Source organism: Mesoplodon bidens (assembly GCF_964165515.1).
Source record: "Mesoplodon bidens genome assembly, chromosome: 9".
Lineage (NCBI taxonomy): Eukaryota > Metazoa > Chordata > Mammalia > Artiodactyla > Ziphiidae > Mesoplodon > Mesoplodon bidens.
In genome coordinates this window covers 99827796-99839029 of record NC_138166.1, presented here as the reverse complement: position 1 = coordinate 99839029, position 11234 = coordinate 99827796, and the positions used below count along the sequence as shown (strand labels likewise).

Here is an 11234-nt window from a genome sequence, read left to right as displayed (position 1 = left end):
TTCCAGGAGTTTTTTTGTTGATTCTTTCAGATTTTCTATATAGATGATCATATAATCTGTGAACAAAGGCAATTTTATTTCTTTTTTCCCAATCTATATGTTTTATTTCCTTTTCTTGTCTTACTGTATTAGGACTTCCACTATAATATTAAAAAGGACTAGTGAGGGACTTCCCTAGTGGTCCAGTGGTTAAGAATCTGCCTGCCAATTCAGGGGACATGGGTTCGAGCCCTGGTCCGGGAAGATCCCATGTGCCGCGGAGCAACTAAGGCCGTGTGCCACAACTACTGAGCCTGTGCTCTAGAGCCCCCGAGCCACAACTACTGAGCCTGCATGCCTAGAGCCCACGCTCCGCAACAAGAGGAGGCACCCCAGTGAGAAGCCCCCGCTGGCTGCAACTAGAGAAACCCTGGGCACAGTAACAAAGATCCAACACAACCAAAAATAATAAAAATAAATAAAATTTTTTTTAAAAAGGACTAATGAGAGGAAACATCCTTTGTTTTGTTCCTGATCTTAGCAGGAAAGCTTCAAGTTTCTCACCATTAAGTGTGAGGTTAACTGTACGTTTCTTGTAGCTGTTCTTTATCAAGTTGATGAAATCCCCCTCTATTTCTAGATTGCTGAAAGTTTTTATCATGAATGGATGATGGATTTTGTTAAATGCTTTTTCTGCATCTATTGATATAATCATGTGACTTTTCTTCTTTAGCCTAAGATTATGTTAATTGATTTTCAAATGTTGAAACAGCCTCTCATACATAGAATAAATCCCACTTGGTCATGGTGTTTAATTATTTTTATACATTGTTGGATTCAATTTGCTAATATTTTGTTGAAGTATTTTGCATCTATGTTCATAAGAGATGTTGGTTTGTAGTTTTCTTGTGATATCTTTGGTTTTGGTATTAGGGCAACGCTGGTCTCATAGAATGACTTACAAAGTATTCTCTCTACTTCTATGTTCTGGAAGAGATTATAGAGAATTGGTATAATTTCTTCTTTAAATGTTTGGTAGAATTCACCAGTGAACCCATTTGGGCCTGGTGCTTTCTGTTTCAAAAGGTTACTAATTATTGATTCAATTTCTTTAAAAGATATAGGCCTATTCAGATTGTCTATTTCTTGTATGAGTTTTGGCCGACTGTGTCTTTGAAGGAATTGGTCCATTTCATCTAGGTTATCAAACTGTGGACATAGAGTTGTTTACAATACTCCTTTTTTTTTTTTTTTTTTTTGTGGTATGCGGGCCTCTCACTCTTGTGGCCTCTCCAGTTGTGGAGCACAGGCTCCGGACGCGCAGGCTCAGCGGCCATGGCTCACGGGCCCAGCCGCTCTGCGGCATGTGGGATCTTCCCGGACTGGGGCACGAACCCATGTCCCCTGCATCGGCAGGCGGACTCCCAACCACTGCGCCACCAGGGAAGCCCTACAATACTCCTTTTAATGTCCATAGGCTCTGTAATGATGTCCCGTTTCACTTTTTCTTTTTTTTTTTTTTTTTGTGGTTCGCGGGCCTCTCACTGTTGTGGCCTCTCCCGTTGTGGAGCACAGGCTCCGGACGCGCAGGCTCAGTGGCCATGGCTCACGGGCCTAGCCGCTCCGCAGCATGTGGGATCTTCCCAGACTGGGGCACGAACCTGTGTCTCCTGGGTATGGAGTTTTAGCTTTGCACGATTGGTTGCACAACAATGTGAATATAGGTAACACTACTCAACCGTACACTTAAAAATAGTTAAGATGGTCAGTTTTAACCTGTGTATATCTTACCACAATTTTTTTAAAAAAAACAAAGAAGTAAAGAAATGCATGTGACAGGATGTCTAGAGACTATAATATGTTCCAGGTATGCTCTGGGCAGGGCCCTTGCTCAGTTTCTCTGGAATTTTCTTAGTTCTGCTTCATGTGTCGGCCTTGTGCTCAGGCAGGCTTCCCTCTTTGGCTACTGGGACATCAGGCTTACTTGTTCCCATCCGGCAGGAGGGAGGTGCCTCCCCTGGCCATGGGGCAGAAATCTTTCTTGTCAATAGGATTGGATCATGGGCCCAGCTCACAATCAACACCGGGCCCAGGTCAAGGCCACGCACCGATGGGCTGAGACCCTGAAGCAGTTCCTGGTAAGGGAGTTGAAATTACCATATTGGAGTGGTCTAAATAAAATCAACCCTAAAGCTGGGAGGGGGCTGCTTTCCCCAGGTGAGTGGGCTGAAGTGAGGGAGACATAGAGAGGGGTGTGAGGTCTATGTTAGGGACAAGGGCAGGGGTGGGGGAGGCGTGACTGATAGCCTGGGGCATGTACCACAACCACCTCACAATCCTAACAGGAGCATCTTCTCTTCCCTACACCCCACCCTATGCCAGCCTTTCGTTTATTCAGATATTTTGAAATCAGTGTAAACAATGAGTTTCCCCACCTGACCCCCAGAAGGTGTCCAGTATAGACTCCTTGATTATTGGACTCAAATGTTAGGCCCTTAATAGATACATGTATACATATAACTGAATCACTTTGCTGTACACCTGAAACGATCACAACATTGTTAATCCACTATACTCCAATATGAAATAAAAAGTTAAAAAAAGCAAAACCAAAAACAAATGTTATGCCCTTGTGGGGATAAGGTCCTCAGGGAGCCTTGTAATCTTATCTAACCTGTAGCAAGTTTTCCTCAATGAAGTGGTGGTTTGCTCTCGCCTTCCACTCTTAAGATTCTAGATGAAAGGAATTTTAGAACTGGGGAGGCCTTGGAGAAGATTGCTCCAAGGTTAACAAAATCAGTGCCGTTTTAGCTGGAAGACAGTTCTCTCCATAAATCCCGATTTCCGGGGTTAATTGCCTCAGTGATTCCCCTGGCATTCCAGCTCAGCTTCCGATGCTCCCAGCAGCAACAGTAGAGAAATCGCCAAAGGTCACCGCCCCTGGGTCTGCAGAGGAGGATTGGTCCAGGTGACCTTGGGCCAGAACTCCCGTGTCATGGGGGCAGGGGTGGGCCACTGCAGGGGTTTCGAATCTGTTGCTCCTTCAACAGAAGGGGGAGGAGGTTTTGAATGGCAGGAGACCCTTTTCTTTATCCCCATCTTTGGTGGTCTTCTTTTTTTTTATGAATTTATTTATTTATTTTTGGCTGCGTTGGTTGCTGCGCGCAGGCTTTCTCTAGTTGCGGTGAGCGGGGGCTGCTCTTCCTTGCGGTGGCTTCTCTTGTTTGCGGACCACAGGCTTTGGAGCACAGGCGTCAGTAGTTGTGGTTCGCGGGCTCTAGAGCGCAGTCTCAGTAGTTGTGGCTCGTGGGCTCTAGAGCGCAGGCTCAGTAGTTGTGGCGCACGGGCTTAGTTGCTCCGCAGCATGTGGGATCTTCCCGGACCAGGGCTCAAACCCGTGTCCCCTGCACTGGCAGGCGGATTCTTAACCACTGAGCCTGGTGGTCTTTCTTGTCTCCTCATTTCCCTTCTTTGGTCTCTCCTTTTTCTGTAACTTTGTCTTTACTGGCCTAGAAATGGGATTAAAGTATCCTTTAACATGTTTATGGTATTGATTGATTTAATACAGTTCTGTGTTTCTGACGGTTTATTCTTTTTAAAGTGCATGAGCTGAAGGTCTTACATTTATCTCTAACCAGTGAGCCGGTGTAGTTACTAGAGAGAATATCGGAAGGGAGCCAGCTGATGGGTTTTACATTCTAACAACTTAATATCCTAACTTCCTGGGAGATGGGGGTATATAACTGTGATAAATATGGCGGAACTTCAAGAGTATATTAAAACTGCACTTTAAATTGTGAAATGTAATTTGCTGTGAGGACCATCTCCTGGATATACCGGTAGCCACTTATATGTAATTGGGACCCTCACAAAAACACCTGCTCCCTAACAATTTAATCACAAGGCAGCAATCAACATACGGTGACTTGTTGGCAATCAATCAACTGCTCTAGAACCTTATTTTCCTCAAATGTAAAAGGACGAATTGGTCTAGAGCCCTCTAAAATGCATCTCTAAAGTTACGTGATTCCGATATGATTTAAAGGTCTTCATTATGGCTTTATTGACATATTCACACACCATAAAATTCATCCTTTTAACGTGTACAATTCAGGCCATTGTAGTGTATTCGTGGAGTTACGCAACATCACCACTATCTAATTTTAGAACATCATCATTATCCACCCTCCCCCCCCAAAACCCCATATTTACTAGTGGTCCCTCCTCATCCCCTTCCCCCTACTCCCTGGCAACCATGAATCTACTGTCTCTATAGATTTGCCTATTCTGAACATTCATATAAATGTAATCATACAATATATAGGCTTTTGTGTCTGGCTTCTTTCACTCTTTTCAAGGTTCTGCCATGCTGTATCAGGCATTGGCAATCCATCCCTTTCTATGGCAGAATGGTATTCCACTGTATGGACATACCGCATTTTGTTTCTGTATTCAGCAGTTGATGGACATTTGGGTTTTACTGTTATACTAATACTGCTGTGAACACCTATGTACAAGTTTCCAGTGTGAATTTAAGTGGTTCTTTATTTTGGCACACCTTGATATGCTTTGTGGGTCAGTAGATTGCAGGACATAAAAGATTCTCCACGTCTGCTCTTCAAAATAAGAGGAGGGCTTCCCTGATGGCGCAGTGGTTGAGAGTCCGCCTGCCGAGGCAGGAGACACGGGTTCGTGCCCCGGTCCGGGAAGATCCCACATGCCGCGGAGCGGCTGGGCCCGTGAGCCATGGTCACTGAGCCTGCGCCTCTGGAGCCTGTGCTCCGCAACGGGAGAGGCCACAACAGTGAGAGGCCCGCGTACCGCAAAAAAAAAAAAAAAAAAGAGAAGGATAGCCCACGGGGAGGCATAGACTGAAATACTGGTACCTATTTGTTGAGTGATTGAAAACAAAGATGTAGTGCAAAAGAATCAAATGATGGTAAATGGTCAGACTGCCCTCCTCAGGTGTGGATGATCCAAACAGATTCCATACCAGATGGGTAAATCATTAAATTTTAATAACCCATGAGTACCATTAATCGATAAAAGGAAGAGAGAATGAAGAAAATGTTCAGAAAAACTCCCTGTTGCATGCACAATTTATGGGAGATCCAGAGCCTCATAGTATAACTCCTGGAGCATCTCAGTATAGTCTACACTATAGTCTCTGTATGAATGGCACCCCCTGGAGTTGTGCAGTGCACAGCCTGCCCAGCCATACACTGTGGCCATGGGGAAGGTCATCCTGGAAAGGCTCGCATTCTCAACAGGCCCTCCCTGTTTGCCACGCCTGCACAGCAAGAACCTAAAAAGCATAGGGCCAATACCAAGGATTACATTTTGTATTTTAATTAAAATATGACTTCCCTGTAGTCTGATTTCTTTCATATCCTATGTACCTTTGCTACTTTGCATAGTGTAATCTAACCTTGCTCTGAAATGGCATCTTCCATTCCTCACTTTCAGATTTTCAACCAAGACGATATTGTATATATGTATATGCATGTATATATATTTTCCAATAAGAATGTATAATATAATATAGAATATAGAATGTTATAATAGATTATATAGAATATAAGATATAATATGAAACATAATATAACAAAATAATTCTATATAATATATTATATTTACCTATAAATGTATAAATATTTAAATATACTTATGAATATGTTATTATATATTAGATATTATATGTACTATACTACATAATAATTAGAATCTAATATCTTCTAGTAAGAAGCAAGATGTAATTACTTTAATTGATCATACTCATAAGCTCACCTTAGTGCTACAAGGAAAGAATGATCATTTACTTCAAGGGTACATTGTACCTATTCCTGTCCAATAGGAAGAAATCAGTAAGTACAGCATGAAACTAATCTTTCTACAAGTTCATTTAAAAAGTTCAAATATTGTAATTAGAAACGTTGCCCAGGGATCCAATTTAAACTTAATGATACTTGCCAGCAGGCTCTGATGTTTTAACTGAGGTGATAATTACACTACAGACATTGATGTGCGAATTAGCTGCTACCTGTGTCACAGCTGATAGCACTAAACAAACCAAACAAACCTTCCTCAGCAGCTCACAGCCTCCTCACCCCAGGTCACGGAAACTTGCCATGATCTTGCGCCGTGAGGATATTTATTCAAAGTGCAATACAGACTTACTGGCCAGACGCAAGGGCAAGCTGTGCACAGGAAAGGAGAAAGAGCGTGAAAGAGGTGTCTGCAGCATCAAACAGAGACGGTGCGGGTGGGAGGTGCTGTGTGTGTGCAGACGTGGGTTGTCATCACCAAGGGAAGTCAGGCCGCCAGAGCGACGCAAGGTTTAAAATATAAACAGCATTCAGAAACGTGCCCACTCGATTTTCCACCGGAGAGGACAGTATGGAAAGGGAGAGGAAGAAAGAGTAACTTTCCCATGGAGAAACCTGACAAACCCGACCTCCATCACGTGATCAAGGTTAAATCAACAGTGATAAGTCATAGTGATGGTACGTGACCGTGATACAATATAATGATGGCACATCACTTCTGAGGTCTTTCTCCAAAAACTCGTAACCCTGATCTAATTATGAGAAAAACATCAGACAAATCCCAATGAAGGGACATTCTACAAAACACCTGCTCAGCAATCCTCAAATCTGTTGAGGTCATCAAAAACAGGGACACTGAGAAACTGTTACAGCCAAGGGGAGCCTAAGGAGACATGACGACTACATGTAATGGGGTGTCCTGGATGGAACCCCGGACCAGAAGAAGGATGTTAGGGGAAAATTGAGTAATGTAGGAGCTTTAGTCAATAAGAATGTATCAATATTGGTTCACTAATTGTGACACCTGTACCCTACCAATGTAAGATGTTAATAATAGGGGACCCTGGGTGTGAGGTATCTGGAAACTCTCTGTACTATCTTCACAATAGGCCTGTAAATCTCAAAGTGTTCTAAAAAGTTCGTCTCTTTATTTAAAACAAACAAAAAAACAGGTCCACTCAAAGTTGACCACTTTCGGTATAAAATGACTTGTGAGTGCGTACCACACAAGTCATCCTCTTGCAGTTAAGAAACCAAGGCATTCTGAGTAAGGGATTTGCTCAGAGTTTCAACCGGAGCAAAGACGATAAAGCTCGCTGTCCGCGGGGTCCTGGCTGCAAAGCTGCTTTCCTTGAAAAAGCCAGCCGTTCGCCATGCATGTGATATTGACACTGATCTTCCATCTTTCAACTCTATTCTAGAGTTATAGATGTCAGTGGTACCTAGGGGTAACAGTGAGGTGTCTTCTAAACTCTTGGAAGGAGGGAAGTCAGAGAAAATCACCCAATTAGAAATTAACCCATCAATTAGCATAAACTAGGGAACTATCTTATAGTATGATGGGAAAATTCGAGTGTCAACTTAGGGCAGCAGAACCAGGCTGTGGTTATAATGAGCTGAGTGGAATCTTGTGCCTCTGTCCTCTTCCTTGTTTGGGGAAAGACTGTGATTGGATTGGAGCCTAACAGAGGAGCCCAGAGTGGGCAGTGAATCTCCAAAAGCTGACCAGCAGAGGATGCCTGGCCACCAGACCTCTGTATTTGTCACTCAGCAACTTTACCTTGCTTGGGGCTCCTGGCTCCCTGTATGGGTTGAAATGTGTCCCCCCATCCCAAATACTATGTTGAAGTCCTAACCCCAGTACCTGTGAATGTAACCTTATATGCAAACAGGGTCATTGCAGATGTAATTAGTCTAGTTAAGATGAGGTCAAACTGGAGTTGGGTTGCCCCTTAATCCAATATGACTGGTGTCCTGATAAGAAGTGGGGACAACACTGTATGAAGACCAGACACACACGGGGCAACCACCATGCAATGACAGGCAGAGACTGGAGAGGGGCAGCTGCAGGCAGGGAAGGCCAAGGTCAGCTGACCAACCAGCACTGGAAGCCAGGAAGAGGTGTGGAAGGACCCTCCTCTATGGGACTTATGGGGAGCCCAGCCCTGCTGACATCCTCTGGACTTCCAGTCCAGAGACAGTAAATTTCTGTTGTTTTAGTCCACCCCGTGTGTGGCACTTGGAAGGCAGCCCTAGGAGACCAGTGCACTCACCACGAACGTATCATTTTGGTGTTGCTGTGATCGTTAATGGCGTTCTGGTCCAAGTGACCTCTGGATTTCCCATGGTTGATGGAACTCTTGGCATTCTGGCTCACGTGCCCATCTCAGGGAGCACCGTTATTGCCTTCCTCTCCAGGGACTGACAAAAATGTGCCTGAACCTATGAGGATGAAAAAGAGCACTGGGCTGTGGTGAAGTCAAGAGGAAAGGAAACCTGAGCTTTTCCGCCCACCCAGCAACCTCACCAGTGCTTTCACTCAGCCCCAACCAGGAGGAACGTGCCAAGAAAAGAAACCAGGAAGAAAGATGCCAAAGACTTTGAACTTGATTGTGCATGATTTTTTTGTTTGTTTTTACTTAAAACAAACAAACACCTTTCCAGGTTTTTTTTTTCTTTCTATAATGTATGTGTATGGTTTTTGTAATCAGAAAACTCCCACAAATCTCTTATTTCTTGGTGAGAGGTATGTTTCAAGTGTATTTCCCTTGCATTTGTAGCGAGGTGGTCCCTGACTCCACGGGTGCCCCCACTTACCCCCCACCTGTGTGTGTCCTCAACCTCCCCCGACCCCTGCCACCGGCAGACACGCATGGTCTTCCCCACCTTGAAAAATGACGATCGCCTTGGGTCCTCCCAACTCCACAGGCTGATTCCTAAACCCTTCCACTCACCACCTAACCTGTGACACTTGGAGACAGGCCACACTAGGAATTTCAAGCAGAAGGACTTTAGCCGAGGGAACTGGGAAGGTCTGGACAGCACAGAAAGGGAGTGGGACCACTGCTGCCTTCAGGTTCACGGCCATAGTCGTGATCCAGAAAGCCAGGAATGCCAAGCTACCTAGAGGTCAGGGCATGGCTGCTCAAAGCACAGCCGTCCAACTTGGTGTTTGCTACGCCCATTGCAGGAGGAAAAGGGCTTCTACCTCCTGTATGATTTCCAGATCCCATTCCAGTCCATCTCAGGCAGAAATCAAACTATACCTGGACCACGGCTGGCACAGGAGGCTGTGAAGTGCGCTTTCCAGGTGTCCAGCCTTGGTGGTACTGGAGTGAGATAGAAGAGGGATGGAAATGTGCACTGACTGTCTGTCACTAGATAAAATCCAGGACAGATTCCCTACTTAACTTTCTCCAACCCCCACCCCCTCTCTCCAGGGTCTCCGGTTCCTTGTCTTGACAAATCCAATGGCTGTCTCAATTCTTACTCTCCGTAACCCAACCCAGTTGTGTGGCACCTTTAGCCGGGACTCCCTCCTCATCCTCCCTGGCTCTGGGCTGCCAGCCTTAACTCCCCCTCCATCCTCCTCCAGCCCTTTGAGTACCTGTCTCTCCCTTGACAAATCTCTTCACGTCCTTCTCTTCATATTCCCGGCTTCCACCATGCCTGCCTGCAATGCCTGGATATTCACACCCAGAGGTCTCACTCTAACCTCAAACACCCTTCCTGGCCCCCACCCCATCATCCTGATCTTCTCTCTTCAGAACTGTCTCCCTCATCCAACGTCCCTGTTTTTAGCCAAGGAATGACCATTCTCTCTGCTCCTGGTTTGAACCTTGAGAGTTCGTGTTTCCCACACCCTATCAATCACTTGCAGTGTCTGAATTGTTCTTCAAAATGTGTGTCCTTTATTCCTCATTTCAGCTGATTCTCTCTCATTAAATTATAGCAACAGATCCTTTCTGATCTTTGTGACTCTTGTTTATTTATCCCCTGCCCTCACCCTGAGTCTGTCCTGACATCTGCTGCCTTTTCAATATCTTTTTTTTTAATTGAAGTATGTTTTTTTTGGTTTTTTTTTTTTGCGGTACGTGGGCCTCTCACTGTTGTGGCCTCTCCCGTTGCGGAGCACAGGCTTCGGATGCGCAGGCTCAGCAGCCATGGCTCACGGACCCAGCCGCTCCGTGGCATGTGGGATCTTCCCAGATCGGGGCACGAACCCGTGTCCCCTGCATCGGCAGGCGGACTCTCAACCACTGCGCCACCAGGGAAGCCCTGAAGTATGTTTGACTTACCATGTTGTGTTGCCTTCTGCTGTACAGCAAAGTGATTCAGTTATACATATATATATATTCTTTTTCATACTCTTTTCCATTGTGGTTTATCATAGGTATTGAATATAGTTCACTGTGTTGTACAGTAGCACCTTGTTGTTTATCCATCCTACATATAGAAGCTTACATCTGCTAACCCTGACCTCCCACTCCATCCCTCCCCTGACCCCCTCCCCCTTGGCAGCCACAAGTCTGTTCTCTATGCCCGTGAGTCTGTTTCTGTTTCATAGATAGGTTTATTTGTGTCATATTTTAGATTCCACATGTAAGTGATATCATATGGTATTTGTCCTCTTTCTGACTTACTTCACTTAGTATGATAATCTCTAGTTGCATCCATGTTGCTGCAAATGACATTAGTTTGTTCTTTTTTATGGCCGAGTAGTATTCCATCATATATATGTACCACATCTTCTTTATCCATTCATCTGTCGATGGACTTTTAGGTTGTTTCCATGACTTCACTATTGTGAATAGTGCTGCTATGAACACAGGGGTGCAGGTATCTTTTTGAATTAGAGTTTTGTCTGGCTATATGCCCAGGAGTGGGATTACTGGATTATATGGTAACTCTATTTTTAGTTTTCTGAGGAACTTCCATATTGTTTTCCATAGTGGCTGCACCAACTTACATTCCCACCACAGTGTAGGAGGGTTCGGTTTTCTCCACATCCTCTCCTCTGTTGCCATTTCTAATATTATTCCTTCAACACCATTTCACCAAATAATACCTCAATCAGAAATTAACAATGCTCTCTGAATGCCATAATTTATGCCCTTCTGCCAGATTTTAAGGTCCTCCAGAATCTGGACCCATTCTACCTTCCCCACATTTATAGTAGATTTTTTGTTGTTGTTGTTGTTGCAGTACGCGGGCCTCTCCCATTGCGGAGCACAGGCTCCGGATGCACAGGCTCAGTGGCCATGGCTCACGGGCCCAGTCGCTCCGCGGCACGTGGGATCTTCCCGGACCCGGGCATGAACCCATGTCCCCTGCATCGGCAGGCAGACTCTCAACCACTACGCCACCAGCGAAGCCCCTATAGTAGATTTGTAAATGCATAGTTTATAATTATGCTACCAAAAAAAAAAG

General features: G+C 44.8%; 1 long non-coding RNA gene across 1 annotated transcript; it reads left to right on the top strand.

Annotated features, from left to right (window-relative positions):
• Positions 1–1103: 1103 nt before the first annotated feature.
• Positions 1104–1777, top strand: LOC308622857. The gene is made up of 2 exons (XR_014016692.1): positions 1104–1204; positions 1428–1777. It is a non-coding gene; the product is annotated as an uncharacterized lncRNA (long non-coding RNA).
• Positions 1778–11234: the final 9457 nt, after the last annotated feature.